Source organism: Aedes albopictus, chromosome 2 (assembly GCF_035046485.1).
Source record: "Aedes albopictus strain Foshan chromosome 2, AalbF5, whole genome shotgun sequence".
Taxonomy (NCBI): domain Eukaryota; kingdom Metazoa; phylum Arthropoda; class Insecta; order Diptera; family Culicidae; genus Aedes; species Aedes albopictus.
In genome coordinates this window covers 53112646-53131919 of record NC_085137.1, presented here as the reverse complement: position 1 = coordinate 53131919, position 19274 = coordinate 53112646, and the positions used below count along the sequence as shown (strand labels likewise).

At 38.8% G+C, this 19274-nt stretch overlaps 2 long non-coding RNA genes across 2 annotated transcripts; both read right to left on the bottom strand.

The window, feature by feature from the left end:
• Positions 1-98: 98 nt before the first annotated feature.
• Positions 99-7286, bottom strand: LOC134287599 (uncharacterized). Its single transcript, XR_009997397.1, has 2 exons — positions 2514-7286; positions 99-2102 (listed from the first exon to the last, which is right to left on the bottom strand). It is a non-coding gene; the product is annotated as an uncharacterized LOC134287599 (long non-coding RNA).
• A 3270-nt stretch (positions 7287-10556) lies between these two features.
• LOC134288916 (uncharacterized) lies at positions 10557-11858 on the bottom strand. Its single transcript, XR_009998172.1, has 2 exons — positions 11720-11858; positions 10557-11633 (listed from the first exon to the last, which is right to left on the bottom strand). It is a non-coding gene; the product is annotated as an uncharacterized LOC134288916 (long non-coding RNA).
• Positions 11859-19274: the final 7416 nt, after the last annotated feature.

The window sequence follows — 19274 nt, the reverse complement described above, 5'->3', positions numbered from 1 at the left end:
ACATTAAAATTTTATTGTCGAGGCTGAACAACAGTCACATATAAACACCATTAAAATTTAAAAATAATTTTTAAAACGATGTTATTTCATTACTAATCCTTAAAATCAGATGACCTGATACTATAAGAAAACACTGTTTTTGAACACTCAAACTTCAAACACTATTTTATAGCAGATTTTTCAAACTAATAGTAACTTTTTCGCACATTATAAACATAAAGCATTGTTTATAATCACAACCCATGCAGAAAATATTTTTGTGTTGCGAATTAATGCTTAAAAGACAGGGTGGCCATCTTGCCCCACAACCCCCTATATGGATAGGCTTGCATTAGGTTTCGTGAGACATTTTTTGGACAACTCAATAGGCTCAAAACAATGTTTATCCTTCTCCTCGCTTTTCAACGACTTGACAGCGGCAAATGGAGATATCGTGACAACAGTTTTGATTATATTTGCAGCACCTAGATAACAATACCCTTCAATCAATCACACAGGCTCAACAAGGTTTAACATAACCTTCATCTTCAATTGATTGATGCATCAAGCGGTAAGAAGAAGAATTTTGACATCCAAGCGGTGTGCCGTTTACATCCATCGACCAATCAGCGACGAGGATCTGATCGACGGCACACCGCTTGGATGTCAAAACTTCTTCTTCTTTTCGCTTGGTGCATCAATCAATGCTTGGCTCCCGATGTTTGGCTCCCGCTGAGAGAGCACACTCAGGAAAAAATCTAAACTAAATAGTATAAATCTTACACTAAATTCATTTCGCCTGGTTGACCCCAAGCTTGGTTTATATGCAGGCTATACTGGCCTAGTATAAATTTGATAAAAACAAATTCCAGTATAAGTTGCAAAAATTAAAGCTAGTTTAACCTGGATTTATCGGGAATTTGTTTAGGCTGCTGTTTTTATTTCATTGAAAAAAAAAAATAAATAAAATAGGCAAAATTTTATTCAAATAGATTCAAATACAAAATTTGTAAAATATTTAATATTTTCAACAATCTTAGTAATCTTCCGTCAATTTCTCGCTCGTCGATCTCGATGTCAAGTCATATCTCTTATTGTTCTGATGGTTCCCGTTGCGCTGCTTGTACATTATCACCGACAGCCGGTAGTGATCCTGAGTTTCACGGACACGGATTTTGTTTCTTCCGCGGTTGAGCTTAACTTATTTGGTGTCAAAATCGAACGTTTCCGTTTTAAACGTGGCTCAATCGATTCTCGCTGTCCTACGTGCAAGTTCACCATCACTGCCGTAACCATAGCGGAATCCACCATCACGGAGCGATATCATCCATCGCAAGTTCCTTCGTATCCACCGATGCCGTTACCTTGGCGCTTTCGATTGTACTTGAAGTTGCATATTGTTCGTGCAGTTGAAAATCGGAATTTTTGACACGCGAAAATCTGTTTTTCTCCTCAACCGTGTGTCGGACGCACGTCGGGCACAGTGCGCTGGATAGATGGCCAGGTCCGCTGTCCAGCGCACTACATCCGACGTTAGGTTTCACGTATGGATTTTGAGAAAATTCGATTGTCGGGTGTGGGGAATCTTCGGGTTTCAACCGCGACGACAATATTGTTCGTGCAGTTGAAAATCGGAATTTTCGACACGCGAAAATCGATTTTTCTGCCAAACCGTGTGTCGGACGTACGTCGGGCATAGTGCGCTGGATAAAGGGCCAGGTCCGCTGTCCAGCGCACTACGTCCGACGTTAGGTTTCACGCATGGATTTTGAGAAAGTTCGATTGTCGGGTGTGGGGAATCTTCGGGTTTCAACCGCGACGACAATATTGAGTTGCATATTGAGTCAGTCCGCGACACTCAGTTGAAAATATATAATTTTTATTTTTTTAGCCTTTTGTCTCGTCCCTAGCTTATAACACATACTTTGATTGATTTTTTTCACCGTGTATGTCAGATGGAAACATTTTTGAAATCCCAGTGCGAAAAATGTCGAGCTCAGTCACACAAGGTTGACCTCAAATGTCAAAGTAGAACTATTTACCATTTTTCTTATTTCGAATTTTCTCATTATTCCTTTGTTTTTCAAGTTCGAGTAAAGTACAATTCCGATTAGAATACCATGCTTGATCGTATTCAAGGTTGCGACCATTCATTTGCAAAGATTTACATTCATTTGCTATTATCTCCGTTCAGAAGCATGCTATCGAAAAACAATGTATGGATGAATTTAACCTTGTAGTTTTATCTGAAAGTTTGCCGAATAACATTGGGGTCGCAAACGTATACCAAAGTCGGGAGCGAGCTGTGAAGGCAACTCTCCACGCGATGAATGTAAATTTCATTCACGCTGTGGAAAGTTGCCTTCACAGCTCGCTCACGACTTTGGTATACGTTTGCGACCCCAATGTTATTCGGCAAACTTTCAGATAAAACTACAAGGTTAAATTCATCCATACATTGTTTTTCGATAGCATGTTTCTGAACTGAGATAATAGCAAATGAATGTAAATCTTTGCAAATGAATGGTTGCAACCTTGATCGTATTATTCAATATAAGCGAGATTTCGTCTTTAAATTTAGGACCCTATTGAAGGGAATTTTCATTACAAAAAGTTCCTGGAACGACCGGGAATCGAATCCGTCACTTTCAGCATGGTTATGCTGAATATCCACACCTATACAGATGAGGCTAACACCCTAACACCGTACATCGCACAGTTTTTAATTGGATTTTGTTTTAGACTTTATAGAAGCATTTTAAAAACTTCCCCTGTGTTATTGGGATAGGATTTTTTCAAAACACCATCGTTCTTCTTCTTCATGCAACATCATGGTGATGTTATTTTTGCGTTCTTTTGTCGTATTTTTTGGGTAATCTGTTTTTTATTCGTGTACCGTGCCATGCCCTAATACCGTGACCTTAAGGATGCTCTTCACTTCGAAGAGCCCTGTAAAAATCAATAATCTAAGTTTCTTGATTTTTCAAACGCTATATTATTGCTTATTAGGGGCCCATATAGCCGAGGCGGTAAACGCACGGGTATTCAGCATGACCATGCTGAGGGTGACGGGTTCGATTCCCGGTCGGTCCAGGATCTTTTCGTAATGGAAATTTCCTTGACTTCCTTGGGCATAGAGTATCTTCGTGCCTGCCACACGATATACACATGCAAAATGGTCATTGGCAGAGGAAGCTCTCAGTTAATAACTGTGGAAGTGCTCATAGAACACTAACCTGAGAGGCAGGCTTTGTCCCAGTGAGGACGTTATGCCAAGAAGAGGAGAGAGGAGAGAGGATTATTGCTTATTGTGTCTATTGTGTATAATAAATATGATTAATGAAATTCCAAATGTTTAATCCATAGTTAAAATCAAAATTGTAAAACATAGCATTGTTCCTAATACCGTGTATGTGACCCGCATACATTGGTGGTCCTTTGAATCATCACCATATCAATCATACTAAGTTCATACTTATAAGAACCTATGCGTCAAACGTTGCCTAGAGGTTTGTGCAATTGATTCATAAAGTAAAAAGTATCAATGATATTTTCAGTTTGCAAGTTTTAGCCGAAACACGGTATTTGGAACACTAAAGGAACCATACCCTAATACCGCGTATTGTTACTTTGCACTCACATTGTGTAAATATTTTTAATTGCTTGTTTTTGTAAATATGTGCCAAATTTATCACGCCTAACTTGAGAAGGTTTGATATGCTAATGATTGAACTAGTTACTCAGTTAAAAAAGTAATACACTTAGTAAAATATTTGAGTTTTTTGTCAAATACACGGTATTAGGAGGCACACGGTATTAGGGCATGACACGGTAGGTAGCTTGTGGGTTAATTTTTTTTTCGTGTGAGATTTAGTGTAACCATTACACGTTTTTGAGCTAAAAATGCTAAGCGTGTAATCGACACGAGCATGAAACGTCATTCATCTGTCGCGCCATAGTCTATTTTACGAAACGACAACAGTGTTAATATTGATATTAACACTCGCGGGCTTGGGCGCAACCTTATGTCAAATTTTCATTCATGAAATGAGCGATCAGCTGATCCGAAACGTCTCGTAAAATGGCTCATTTTCTTTTCCTTGTTGTGCACCAAAGCAGAGAAAATAGGTAGAGAAGCGAAGAGTGTGAAGCCAAAAAAACCTTATCGAACCGTCAAACTGGTATCCTAAAGACACTATATGCAAAGACACGAAATGTTCCTTATAGTATCTTTATGGTATCCTATCGAACAAAATCAACAAACCTTGACGATTGCCGCATAATTCATGATAAGTATTGCGATCATTCGAAATATTTTTTTACCAATATTTTTACACACTTAATTTGGAATACCGTATTCGGTAATTTTTTGACGAAAATAGAACAGCTGAATACAGCTATACTGCATTGTTTACCTTTTGCACACGGTTTTGACAGTTGGTGTACTGAGCCTCAGTAAAATCGATTACCGAAGCTACCGAAATAGTTCATTGATTCCTTAAATTGACGAAAATTGATCCTTTTTGGTATACAATTTAGATGATTTCTTGTTATTGTCGGGCCGCCACCAAACCGGACTTCGCACAATCAAGTCGCGACGCGATCCAACTCGCGACGTTTTTTAATCATGTCAAAAGTAGTGCGCATTCTTCCCGTTGTTGTCAGCAACACAGCGCACTAGATGCGAAACAGTTGCGACACTTGTGGACCAAGAAAATGGCAATTTTTGATTGAATGTCGGTCTTGATTCCAACCGGATAGACAATAATAAATCAACAGCATAAATCATTTTCTAATGCAGTACACGAGAAAGACATTACCCTCGATAGATGGATTAATCTGTTTTTCGGTAGTTGCCAACATCCGAGTTACGAAATCAAAACAGAAAAAGTGTTGCCGTTCAGACGGCTGTTCACTCTTCGCTTCTCTACCTATTTTCTCTGCACCAAAGTATCTAGGTAAATACCGTATTTAGATACGTTGGTTGTGCACACACTCAGCGAAGTAAACTACCGAAATTCATCAAAATACCTTATGAAATTTAGCCATAACTGTAAAGTATGGATGCCATAAGAATACCTTATGAAAATTGAACATGCGTATTATGACCTACTTACATAAGATAAACTTATGAAAAGAGCAGAAAAATCGTAAAATGATGCAGACTGGAATCGATCCATGAACGCCGAGATCACTGAGCTCGTGCCCAACCCACGCGGCTATCGACGCTTGAGAATATCGTGGTGCAAAATGTGTATAAAAGCCAAACTGTGAGTCGATTCTGCGTCATAAACCGACCTTATGAAATGCATTCTAGCCGTTATGAATTGTTTAAATACAATTTCATAACTTAGACCTTATGATAATCTTAGGTTTATTTGCCTGAGTGCAGAGTTTTTGCGTCCCCGAAGTGTTAAGTGTTTTTCTTGGTTTTTCTGTTCTTTTTGTGCAATTCCGGGGATAAGCTACGAGTTATCCAAAATTGCCAAATGACCGAAGCGCTATATATTGTCGAAAGATCCGGTGAAAGCGGACGGAGTCGGTACTCAGCTGAAAAAGAACCTGGCCCAGAAGGAGAACATGCTGCGGCAGATGGCTCACCGCTGGAATCAATCACCCGGGGTAAATGGCTGGTGGAAGCGAAGCTAGAAAAGACTCGGGCATCGTCTCTGACGATCTGCGAGAGCGCGATGAGATTCGAGCCGAGCGGCAGCGGGAGCGTTCTCGTATAGGAATCTGTGCCGAGCAGTGCGGGACAAGTGAACGAGAACGGGAATGCGATGCATCAGAGCAGTCGCCAGCTCGAGTACCAGCCAAGTCGTCATTTTCCGGCGAGGCGCAGTTTGATTAGCGTCTGTTCAACTTTCAAGGGTAAGTTGGTTAATTTATAAGAATTCTAACTTTTTCTTCGCTAGATTTGGTATTTTTCTGGAAAGGGAATTCCCTTTCTTTTTTACCCACATAGGTTGTTCTTTATCGGGATAAGGATATTAGATTCCACTGTCCAGTGTTTGTGTGTATCAAAGAGGAGAAGGACAATTCCTTTGGTAATGCTTGGTCGTTTTGAAAACAGCGCAGATTGTTAGGTCGTTTCGATCTTCTCGCGGAATCTGGTCTTCGAGGTCACTGTCCAGTCTTTGTGCGCAGTTAAGAGGAGGAAAACAGTTCCGTTCGTGATTTTTGGTCTTTTTGATGGCAGAGCGCAGAATGTTGAATGTGAAGGTCTTATGCTAGGTTGCATCGATATATTACACTTTTGAGAATTTTGACCAATGACCTATCTTGAACCTTATCCCATTTTCCACTCTTATCTAGTTTATGCTTCTGGATGTGAGATTGCCAACCAAATAAATACAAAACAATTGTTAAAGACGTGGTCGATGGAAATTGCTCTACTGTTACGTCTGTTTATTTCTATGTGTGCTTATAGGTACCATGTCCAAATTAGTTTAAATTTTCCAGACTTGAAAATTTTGGCAAAAACATTGATATAGATGAATGACAAAATGTAGTATTCTGCAATATTAAAAATACTAAATATTACATAGTACTTGTGAGGCCAAATGTGAAGTTTGAGAAGCTACAATGAATTGGACCTTCCAATAATTCATCCATGCGCCAGCACCTGTGGACGAAAAATGCTTCGCGCTGATGGCTCAGCCGAATAGCCGAAGAGCATTACCACTTATGCTGTGTTGGTTAGCTAATTGGGTACGAGGAGTGGTTCTAATTATCCTGTAAGTTTTTCCAATGGATCAAATGGCATGGTTGCATTTCGTATACATAAACTGTAAATAAGTTTCAATTCCTTTGAGCAGCGGTTGTCGTTTACAAAGAATAAGATGATAAAAAAATCACAAACCTTTCGGAGAACCATCTTGCATTGAGTTTCTCCCTATAATCATGATCATGATAGGCTTTTCCGAAGATATAAGGGTCACGGGCAAGATAGGTCACAGGGCAAGATCTTATTAGTGTCGTTTTTATTTTGACAATGCTTTTCCTAGATGTTCAGTGTGGATCCGCGAAAGCATACAATATTTATTTTTACAAGCGCTCACGACAAACATTGTACTGCTCTTGTTTTTAATGTTCAGTTTCATAGAGAAAATCTCAAAATGGAGATTTTTCAGTTTTTCTAGCCAGTCAAACAATTAAATGCATCCATTTATTTGCACTAGATAACAATAATTAAGGGCGAGTCGGTAGTTATTGCGTAATTTACAAAGTTGTCTAACTTCGTACCTGCTCCACCGAAATTAATCAAATTATGCTTAGTTTCTCTTTAGAGTATATTTTTAACATTTGTGGGATTATGCAGTAGACTTGAAATGTCGCTCAAGATAGAATACAATTGGTTAACCAATCGCAAAAAGATGTAGATACACTCGCATGCTAAAATTTGAAATTGTAATGTTGCAGCTTTTTTAAATTATTGCATTTACATCATTGTCAGTGATCCATTAACTAGAAGATGGACGAAAACCAAGAACGACGAGCACAAAAATACAAGACACACACACACACACACACACACACACACACACACACACACACACACACACACACACACACACACACACACACACACACACACACACACACACACACACACACACACACACACACACACACACACACACACACACACACACACACACACACACACACACACACACACACACACACACACACACACACACACACACACACACACACACACACACACACACACACACACACACACACACACACACACACACACACACACACACACACACACATTTGCTCAGTCCGTCGAGCAGAGTTCATTGGTATATGAGACTCGGCCCTCCGGGCCTCGGATCGAAAGTCGGTTTTTCGAGCGATATTTATACCCTTCTTAAGGGTAAAAAAATGAATTTATTGAAATACTCTTCATAAGATATCTCAGTACCGTATTACCCCGCTAATACGACACCGACTGTTGTCGTATAACCGGGGTAAACTTTTCATTCGACAAGCTGGTCACCCTACACCATCATGCTCATTGAAATTTGGCAACTCTATTTTTGTTTTTGTTTTGATTTCCGGATTTGTTATGAAACATAATTTTATCAAATATTGCGGTGGCGCGAATGAAAAGCTCGTTCTTTCTACGATTGTTGCCAACCTCATTTCATTCCGGTTGATCTCCAGGCGGTTTGGGTGTTGAATAGCTCCAACTCAGAACATCCGAAATTTGCGGCTGCAAGAGGAGTTGCTGCGGGTGCGAGTATAAGCGCAATATCAAACTGTTTTGCATTTGCAGTGTACATCGCTGTGACATTTGAACACTTTTTATTTCGACATGTGTCGTATAAGCGGGGTACGAATTAAAAAGTGTCGTATTAAAACGTGTCGAACCAGAGGGGTAAGACGGTAATCAAATGTCGAATCGAAATAAAATTTCAGGGCCTTTTACAAGGATATTGTAGCTTTCATTTTTTGCTTAGAGAACCCAAATCGGTTGACAGACGGCTGAGATAATTATTATGGTACCCTTGGTCAAAAATCTCTCAAAAAGTTAACCTGTATTACTCGCAAGTACTCTTTGAAAGATAACTCGGTAACCAAATGTCCAATCCTAATGAAATTGTATAGGGTTCTTTTAGAATGTTGTAGCTTTCATTTGATGCCAGGAGAACCGAAATCGGTTGACAGATGGCTAAGATATTTATTATGATACACTTGGTCAAAAATCTCAAAAGGTTCAGTTGTATAAATCCTAAGTACTTTTCGAAAGATATCTCTGTAACAAATTGTCCAAACGAAATAAAATTTCTGGGCGATCTACTAGGATGCTGTAGCTTTCATTTGGTGCCAAGGGAATCCAAATCGATTGACAAACGGCCGAAGTATTTATTATGATACACTTGGTCAAAAATCTTTTTTTTTTATCTGTATTAACGAAATTTTTAGCCCTAGGCTAGTTCATCTCGGGACCCACGCTTTACTTCCCTTCCGAAGGAAGCACTCACATTTTGCGAGTTTAGTCGGGAGTGGGATTCGATCCCAGGTCCTCGGCGTGATAGTCAAGTGTTCTAACCATCACACCAGTTTAGATGTATGGCTCCCTGGGCGTAGTGTATCATTGTTTTTGCCTCACAATACACTAAAGTTTTTTTTTACGACGGTAACGGTACCGCGTAAAAAAAACTGCGTTATTTAAAAAAAAAACGTCGTGAAAAACCGAGTTATTTAAAAAAACCGTCGTAAAAAAGTCCAAGTCACGGTAGATGTGGTCGTGACTATTTTACGCGTGTTTTTGAAAAAAGGCGGTTTTTACGACGGTTTTTTGAAATAACGCGTTTTTTTAGGACGGACCGCGTGAAAAAAACTTCATTGTATACAAATTCATGCAATAGTGGTGTTGCGTGTACGGTACGTACACGCTGCATTACATGAACACTACCTGAGTTACTGGTTGAAAATAGTAAACAAAGATCAACTGTTCCCGGCAAAATCACACTGGCAGGCAAAGAAAGTCCTTAATTAATTACTGTGTAAGTGTCCAAAAAAACTGTTGACGAGAGGCAGGTCAAGTTCCATTGAGAACGTCGAGCCATTAAGAAGAAGAAGAAGAAGAAGAAGAAGATAGCATCGATTAACCCACGGCTCAAGCTGTTTCAATGCATGAAGAAGACCATTTCAATGTTCGGGTTCCGTCGATTGTTTCATTGATCTTTATTTATTCACACCATCTATGATCCTGTAGCACAACCTCTAAAGTTCTCAAAATTCAAAACGAGTATTGTGAATGTTTCAATCGTCCGGCAATGTGGAACTGCTTACAGATTTCTAGGCAAATGTTCCATAAAACGCTGTATTATATGGGCCGATTAGGATGTTTATGGAACAGTTTTGCTGGTGTATGGGTATTTCATTGGTTTCTATGGAATTTTAATCTTCCTTTTAGGGAAAGTTTTTTATATTCAATGGGAATTATGTAGGTTTAGTAGGTTAACAACTGAATTATGGGTTACATTTGTTATATTTAGGGAACGTTTTAGCAATTACAGTGGCAGAATGTTAATAGAAATAGGGTTTCCAGTTCAGATCAAGCATTTGAACGATAGAGCCTTCAAGGGGTCTTAACATGGATAAAATATTATCAAGGAAATTCATCTCACTTGACCATTTTTTTATGGATTTTAATAATAGATCAATGGAACATTTAGAAAAATTTAGGTTACCAATTCGTATAGAGTTGTGGGTTTTATTTAAATAAAAATTGAACATGTGAAGATATAATTGGAGCATTATTTGCCAGATTGTGGAACATATTTACAATCTTCATGGTATATTTTGTTTATGTTATGGATTTTCTCTAACATATGTATATGAACATTCTGCCTAACATATTGATACATTGCATCTCTGTTAAGGAAATTGTTGCTGTGTATATGGTAGCGGAATGTATTATGTATGGCCATATCATGTTATTGTATGGGAAAACGATTCTTTATAATTGCAAATATCATTATGCTTTTATGGAACATTTTTCATTTTTTGTGGGGCGTTTCATCGATATTATATGGGGAAAATATGGGCTGCCATTCGTTAATGTTTTTAGATCATTCAAGACATTGTATTTTTTTAAGCTATGTAGAATTAAATTGACATTTTCATGCGTAGTGCAAACGCAAACATTATGTGTTCCTGTGATAGTCAATAGTTTACATTGCCTTGGCCGGAGGCTTGCAAATGATGAAAACCCTATTTTTACATTGACGTACACTTCATTAAAGCGATTAAAAGCTTCTCTTAATGTCATCATTAACAATCTTTTCTGAACAGCTAATCTCTTATTTCCTGTCTTTACGCTAACAAAATCTCTTTGGCCTGGCATTGCACGGCTTATATCATCGTCCTCAAAAAAATTCAAAACCAGTTCTTTTGTTTCATTACTCAAAGCTTTTCCAGAGCTTGAACCTTGAGATGAATCTAATACATTATTTTTTTCCTTTCTTGCATCTGATGCCATATTTCTACTAGTTTTAAATTCGTCTACAATTTTTTGTACTGACCATGATTTTGGTAACAATGATAAAATTGATAGTTTTTCTTGCCTTGTGGCTGAATTTAAAAATGTAATTTTCATATTTTCTATGACTTCATTAAACTCGTTTGCTTTTTCTGTTTTAGCGTCTAATTTAAAAAGATTTCTTCGTACACCTTCGACGATTTCAGCGCACTTTTTTTCAGGATAGTGAACATTTTTAACCTTACCTAAATCTATAGGCGAAACACGAATAGCTGCTATTCCTCGGTTGAATATTTCGACGTCTACAGGCATCGTGAAGTCTTCATTTGATTGAATTGTGCCTAGCGTTGACGCTGATGGTATCGTGACCAAACTTTCGAATCATGTACAACAGGTATGGTCTGAACAGTTGGCATCCTTGAGCCACCGGCTACGCTTTGTTCTTCGTTTTGGGTGAGGTGAGCTCTTGAATCAATATGTAGACGGCAAGACGAACAAATACGAAAATCCTTGGTGTTCAGTGTGGATACCTTGGAAAATCCAATTGACTTTAGTTTTTGGATGATACCATCCGTGAGATATCGCAGCTCTTTCGAACACTGAATGTCTTTGAATGGACGAATACATCTGATTTTACTCATTTTGTAATCTGTAACATAGAAAATATTTTCCAATTGTTAGTTTTGAACGAAAATATCACAACACATATAATTAAAATGTGTATTTAAAACTTACCTTTGCACCAAAACGTGTTACACTTTCCTTTACAATTATTATGTTATCAAACAACACTGGATCTAGTTCAAAAACACTGGATTATTAGCTGAAATTACTATGAAATCACTATGCTTCTAGCAACCTTTCTGCATTTACTGTTTGGTTTTCCCTAGTAGATACTGGCTGAATTCAGAACCGAGTCAGACATTATTATAAGGTACACCGGGGCAAGTTGAAACGGGTGGGGCAAGATGAAACAGCGGGTTAACATTATGTTCTCCAATGATGATAAACAGTTTGATTGCCGTATCACATAGTTTTTGATTCAAGCAATCTTTTAGCGAAGAAATAATTTTCAAATTGTTTTGAAATCTATTTCAAAACTTCGTGTTTCATCTTGCCCCACACGTTTCAACTTGCCCCGGTGTACCTTACAGCTCACGGGTATAAATCATAGAATGCTGGGTAAAGACTGCTGGAAGATAGGTAGAGTTGAACGCTCAGGTATCGTCAGGTACGAGTTTGGAGAGTTGGAGCGAGGTAGATTTGCTGGCGTAGGTATATTGTTATTGAAGAAGATTGTAAATTGTATATACCTGGAATGAATAAAGAGTGCGGCGGTTGTTGATTGAGGTATCAGTCGGCAGCCATCTAGTTTGATGGAAGGTGACTAATATTATACTAATATTATACCAATTTTAATCAAAATTGGCTGAAATCTTGCGAAAAGCTGGAATTATACTAATGTGTCATCGTGTCAGACTACGTTGATTTGATCCACTTTTTTGTTTATTGATCTTTGTTCTGCCGCTTGTGTTGTGTGTAAGAGGTAGCGGTCGCGTTCGAATGAAATAAAGCAAGCTGACACCCGACCGCGACAACGAAACGAAGTGAAAAGTGTCGAATGTTTACAAGCCTGGGCCAGCGTGGCCATGGTGGACTAGTTCCAACAAAGACCATGTTTACAATCACCAACTGTACGTAGTACAGCTAACTGGTATCTAATTACCTGTATCTAATACTTATTAGCACGTTTTCAGCAGAAGGCAATAAAAACCACTGGAAGAAATCATTGTTCCTGATAGTGGGATTTTGTAACTTGTTTTTCAAAATACTTTTAAGGCAGAGAATTTCACTCAAATCTTTAAGCTGTCAGTGTCATTTTAACTCAAAATTTTCCAATCTTTCTGAAAAAAATACTTTTGAAACTGGAGAAACACGGAGTACATTCGAAAAGGGCTAAAACTTATTAAGTTATCAAAAAAATCAATATTAAATTAGTAATATCTTCTAAACGGTGCATCTTAGAAAAATGTTACCGAAGTACTTTTTTCTTGCAAATTTGATGTACTTTCATAAAATTAGGGCGACAAACTTTTTTGACTTTACTTAATAGCTTTTTTTGAAAACCGTAATTTTTTAAAACATTTTTTTTTCATTGTAACCTATTTTTCTCCAGAACAACCCACTGTGCACTAGGTAGCATTTTCAGTCAGCTATAACATAAGGATAATAAAAAAAAATTTGACATGTCACTTTTGAGGGAAAATCTATATTTTAGTTCAAATCACAAAAACCAAACATATTTTTTTACCGTGCATATTTTCTCCATATAGCACCAACAATTGTCCAAAACTTCGCCGAAGACACCAAACCGATCGGACAAACCGTTTTCGAGATACAATTTTTTGAAGATATCATGTGCATTTTTCATAGGCCCTTCTCATAAGTAAGGCTAGATTCAAAATGGCGAACCAAGTATGCAAAACGGCGTTTTTCTCCCCCAAAGACTTGTATGCAAGGTTTCATCCAAATAAAGATATATGAAAATTACTCGTTGCTGAAATGATATGGAACCGCTCACCGATTGAAGCACGTTTGCAAACAACCGACGGTGCCTCATTCGGCATGCACCTCCTATCCCTTCTCAACATAGATTATGGAGCAAAATCGAATAAAGTTTTCCTTGGACCGAAATGTGGGGTGATAGTCCCTCTCACCCTCTAGGTAATCAGACCAGCTTAAAGCATCCTAAATTATGGATCATCACTCGATTTTATAGATCATATTATTGATGCAGGTTTATCCTACATTTGGAAATATTGGAAAGAAAAAAACTTTTTCTTTTTCGATTTTTTTCGTACAATACGCGCCTCTGAGTCTACCGGATGAGTCGTGCAAGCAGAAGTCATCCTCGGGCATTTATGACGACAAATATAGAACAACGCCTTCGACGAAGGGAAATATCTTATTCCGCCTCTCAGTTTTCCTCTCCTGGTATTTCGTGCACGTTATATTTATAAATTTATATCCTTTGTGCATTGGCTGCAGTACTGGTTGATTGGCATTTTTGAAAGCTTACTATCCCACAGTTTCTTCGTAACTGTTGGGGTCAGAATCCAACGAGAAACCCGTTTTTGGAAAAGCTTCGGGCAACGATAATTTATATCATTATTTGGAAATAATTTTTGATGCACTGCTTACACTGTTTAATTCGTACCTCGTTCTTTTGCCATTTAGTCGATTTAAAAAGTGTTCCAATGTCTCAGCGATATAGGGTAAAAATTTACTTCGTCATATGCGCTAATTCTCATCATACCAGACAAACAATATCCAGGCATTACAGATATTTTGAGTTACCTTTTCCAATGTCGCATTAGAACTGGAAATCAAATTATTTCACGTTTCAATTCCACTTCACTTACGAGTTGACATTTTCCTCGTTTTCCATCTGACGAAGGAGACCGTAACAAAGCAGCCGCTAGCCGAATTGTTCATAACCAGTTCAGTTCTACGCCTACTCCGTAGCTTGAAGGATTAAAAGCGCCCGTCTAGCGATCTGGAAGTCGTAAGTTCAAGTCCCACCTGAGAACGTGAATTTCTTTTCATAATTCAAATCTCAATTTGTTCATCGAGTACATGTTTCTGTTATGCACATGGATGTCAAAGCATTTTCAACAGTGAAAGATATAGTTGCCAAATTTCAATTGAGAAGGCTCTACACTCTACAGTGTGACCACTTAGTGTCATAGTGTGTCGAGTTATTATGTTATTGCTGGTTATTCGTTGTCGGATGAGTGGGGTAATACGGGGTCACAGTGTAAGCATATCGTTAGCTTTGTGAAACACTTCGGAGGTCTGGTTCTGTTAGACAATGTAAGTAAAAGTGTGAACTTCGATCTAACGCAGTTTTGTGTTGTGTTCATTTTCTGTTGTTGATCTGAAATACAGGATGCGTCAGGGTTTAAAAATACTTCTGAGAAATTATTTGTCAATATTCTAGATAGAGAAAAAATAATTTAGAAGTAATTCCTTTACAAAATCTTTCAGGATTATTCCAAAACAATTTTTTTTCCTTCGAAGAAAGAAATTACGCAGAAAATCCCTCCAGGAATAAGTATTCCTGTGGGTGCATTCCGGCGCACAATTTCTTCGAAGAGAAGAAAATTTTCTTACTGGTGGGCAATGGAAGAAAATTTCTTCTCTTCGAAGAGATTGTGCGCCGGAGTTCGCCCACTGATTATATTCCTTCGGGAATACCTTCCGGAAATTATTCCTGGCATTATTCCTTGGCATTTCTCCAGAAATTCCTCTAGAAAATTCTTGCCAGACTTTTCTACAGAAGTTCTCGAAGGATTGCTTCATAAATTCCTTTCTTCAGGTATTCTTTTAGAAATTGTTTTGGCAATCCTCCCAGAAAATCTTACGAGACGCTTTCAGTAATTTCTTCGGAACTTACTCCAGGATTTATTCTTTAAGTTAAGGTATTCAGTAATTTAAAGTATTCATTTAGATTTCCTTAAAAATCTATTCCAGAGATTTCTTCAAGAATTCCCTCAGATGTTTTGCCTTTCTCGTACACTAAGTGTACTGGAAAGGCTATATGTTCACTCCAAAAATGACTTTTTGATAGAAGCCCCGGAGGGTCGAGTCATATATACCAATCAACTCAGCTCGACGAATAGAGGTGATGTCTGTGTGTGTGTATGTGTGTGTGTGTATGTGTGTGCGTGTGTGTGTGTATGTGTGAGTGTGTACAAAAAAACTCACATCACTTTTTGGCAGTAAACCTCAACCGATTTCAATGACCGACATTTCATTCGACGCGGAATCTGGTCCCATTGTTTCCTATTGAAAATGGTTCGGATCGGTCCAGCCGTTCCGGAGATATGGCCATTTAGGTGTTCCGGATCGGCACCCCAGGAAGGGGCCAGATATAAAAACGTTACAAACCAATGCATGTGATACATCAAACTACGGCATTTTAAATAACCTGATGAACGGTAAGCAGGAAAATAGTCTCAGACCATATCTGAACCGGTAGTGTTCCGGAACCGGTTCTAGGCGTCCCGCTGGAAGTGGCCAAATAAACAATTGAACCAAACCCATGCATGCGACACATCAAACCACGGCATTTTCGATGACCTGTTGGACAATGAGCAGGAAAACCATCTCAGAGCATATCTGAACCGGTAGTGTTCCGGAACCGGTTCTAGGCGTTCCACTGGAAGTGGCCAAAAATACAATTGAACCAAACCCATGAATGCGACACATCAAACCACGGCATTTTCGATGACCTGATGGATAATGAGCAGGAAAACCATCTCAGAGCATATCTGAACCGGTAGTGTTCCGGAACCGGTTCTAGGCGTTCCGCTGGAAGTGGCCAAAAATACAATTGAACCAAACCCATGAATGCGACACATCAATCCACGACATTTTCAATGACCTGATGGATAATGAGCAGGAAAACCATCTCAGAGCATATCTGAACCGGTAGTGTGCTGGAACCGGTTTCTAGGCGTCCCACTGGAAGTGGCAAAACACACAATTGAACCAAACCAAATTTTTCAGCGGTAAGCTGAAAAATAGTCTCAGACCATATCTGAACCGGTAGTGTTCCGGAACCGGTTCTAAGCGTCCCGCTGGAAAGGGCCAAAAATACAATCGAACCAAACCCATGAATGCGACACATCAATCCACGACATTTTCCATGACCTGATGGATAATGAGCAGGAAAACCATCTCAGAGCATATCTGAACCGGTAGTGTGCTGGAACCGGTTCTAGGCGTCCCACTGGAAGTGGCCAAAAATACAATTGAACCAAACCCATGCATGCGACACATCAAACCACGGCATTTTCGATAACCTGATGAGCGGTACGCAGGAAAATAGTCTTAGACCATATTTGAACCGGTAGTGTTCCGGAACCGGTTCTAGGCGTCCCGCTGGAAGTGGCCAAAAATACAATTGAACCAAACCCATATATGCGACACATCAAACCACGGCTTTTTCGATGACCTGATAGACAATAAGCAGGAAAACCATCTCAGAGCATAACTGAACCGGTAGTGTTCCGGAACCGGTTCCGGGGTTCCCGCCGAAGTGGTCAAATCTGAAAGAGAAACAAACCCGTACATGCGTCACATCAAATAGCGACTTTATAGATTACCTAATAAACGGCAAGCAAGTGCTCGGAATCGGTTTTGAGTGGCCGGAAGAGGCCAAATGTAAAAGTAATCCAAATCCAGGCATGTGACACATCGTGGCTTTTGCGATAACCTGATGAACAGTTAGCAAGAAAATAGCCTTAGATCACACTAGAGACAACTGGTAGTGTTCCGGAATTGGTTCCGAGAGTCCCGTCGAAATTGTCAAACCCTGCATGTGACACCTTCAATTTGCAGCGTTCTTGGTTAACCGATGAACAGTTAACAAGAAAATAGTGTCAGACCATATTTGGTTCAGCCGGTAGTTACCCGGAATCTGACCAGGTAGTAAAATGTAAAATTTAACCAATCCCATGGATGCGGTACGTCCAATCACGATCACGACTAATCGACAACCTGATGGAAAAATAGGGTCAGACCACATTAGATTCCCGGTAGCAATAAAATAATCTCAGACCATAATTGGGACAAACGGTAATGTCATGGAATCAGATCTGAGTATCCCACCGGAAATTACCAAATATAAAAATGAACCAAACCCATACATATGACATATCAGATCGCAGATTTTTTGATAATCTAATGAACGGTTAGCTAGTAAATAGCCTTAGATCCCATTAGAGACTAGCTGTTGTGTAGCAGAACCAACGTTCATGTGAAAAATTAAATCGTGGCTTTGTTTAATGGCCTGATAAACGTTAGGTATGAACAACAGTGACGAATATGTCTAAGCTCTCATATGTGAAAGAGAACAAAATATAGACAAAACTAAAGCGATCTCATCAAATCGTACCATTCCAGATTCCTAAGGCGTAAATTTATAGCAGGATGGGTCAACGTTGAATAAAATAAAAAAAATAAAAATAAGAATTTGATCGCGTCACCAGAAGATGGCGGCTGTTTTAAGGAATTTTGAGCTCTAAAACTATGTAAAATAAGTGTATTTGGTATGGGAAATATGTTCGGAGTCCACCAGAGTATCCAAGATAGCGGTCCAAAATCCAAGATAATGGCTCAGTATTCAAGCTAGCGCCTATTTTATAGGATTTTAAATTCTTGCATTATGGGCTTATTTTGTATGGAAATATGTCCAGAATTCAAAATTTGTAATCAGAAACCCCAAGCTGTGCGGTGTTTCACAAGGTCTGCAATATGACTATAGTTTGAATGGGAAAGAACGCCGGTCTTCGTCCAAAACAGGTAACCAGAAAATCAAAAACGACATGCCAAAATTCAATACGGTGACTATTTTATGTAATTTTAGATGCAGAGTCCAAAAATGAATACCAGAACATCCAAGATGGTGTCTCAATATTCAAGATGGCGCTTAGTTGAGTTGAGGTAGATATCCGGAGATATCAAAAAAACAAAAAATTATGACCGGAAAATCTAAAATAACGTTTCGAAATTTTGCGGCTTCATAACACTTGTTTGGTTTGAATTTTGGATCGTTGTCTTATATTTTCTGAATGTTGCATGTTCTGCTAATATAAAATGTATCCATATTGAGTAGATTTAGCAAGCAGTTTTCATTTTGTATTTATGTCAATGTCATCAACACGTCACTTGAGTTTTGTTGAAAGGATATTTTGAAGCACGAGAAAGGCACCATCACCGCTAGGTGAATTAATTAGGTTTTTTTTTTAATTTCTGCAAAGTTTCCTCAACAAATTGCTTTCAGATATTACTTCAAAACTTGCTCCGGGGATTTTTGTCTACTAATGGGCTTCGTGGCCAAGCGGTTAGCGGCGTCAGTCGTTTAGGTGTCTCGTAAGCCTCGGAGTGTGGGTTCGATTCCCGCTCCAGTCGGGGAAAACTTTTCGTCAAACGAAAAATTCTCCACTGGGCCACTGGGTGTTATATGTGTTGTCCGTTGTCAAATGTTAGTATTGTTCAGTCTGCAGAGACCGCAAGGTCGAAGACGGTGTAATTGTCTTTTTTTTTTATCCATTCAGGAATTGTAAAAGACATTTTTCTTCGAATATCTTCAGGAGAGATCTTCTAGGGATTCCTTCAGAAAATTTCTTGACGAATTTATACGCAACCGTTGTCTGCAACTTTGGGAATCTGAGAAATTTCTCTTCGGTTGGGTTGGGCTAGACCATGAAACACTTTGAAATAC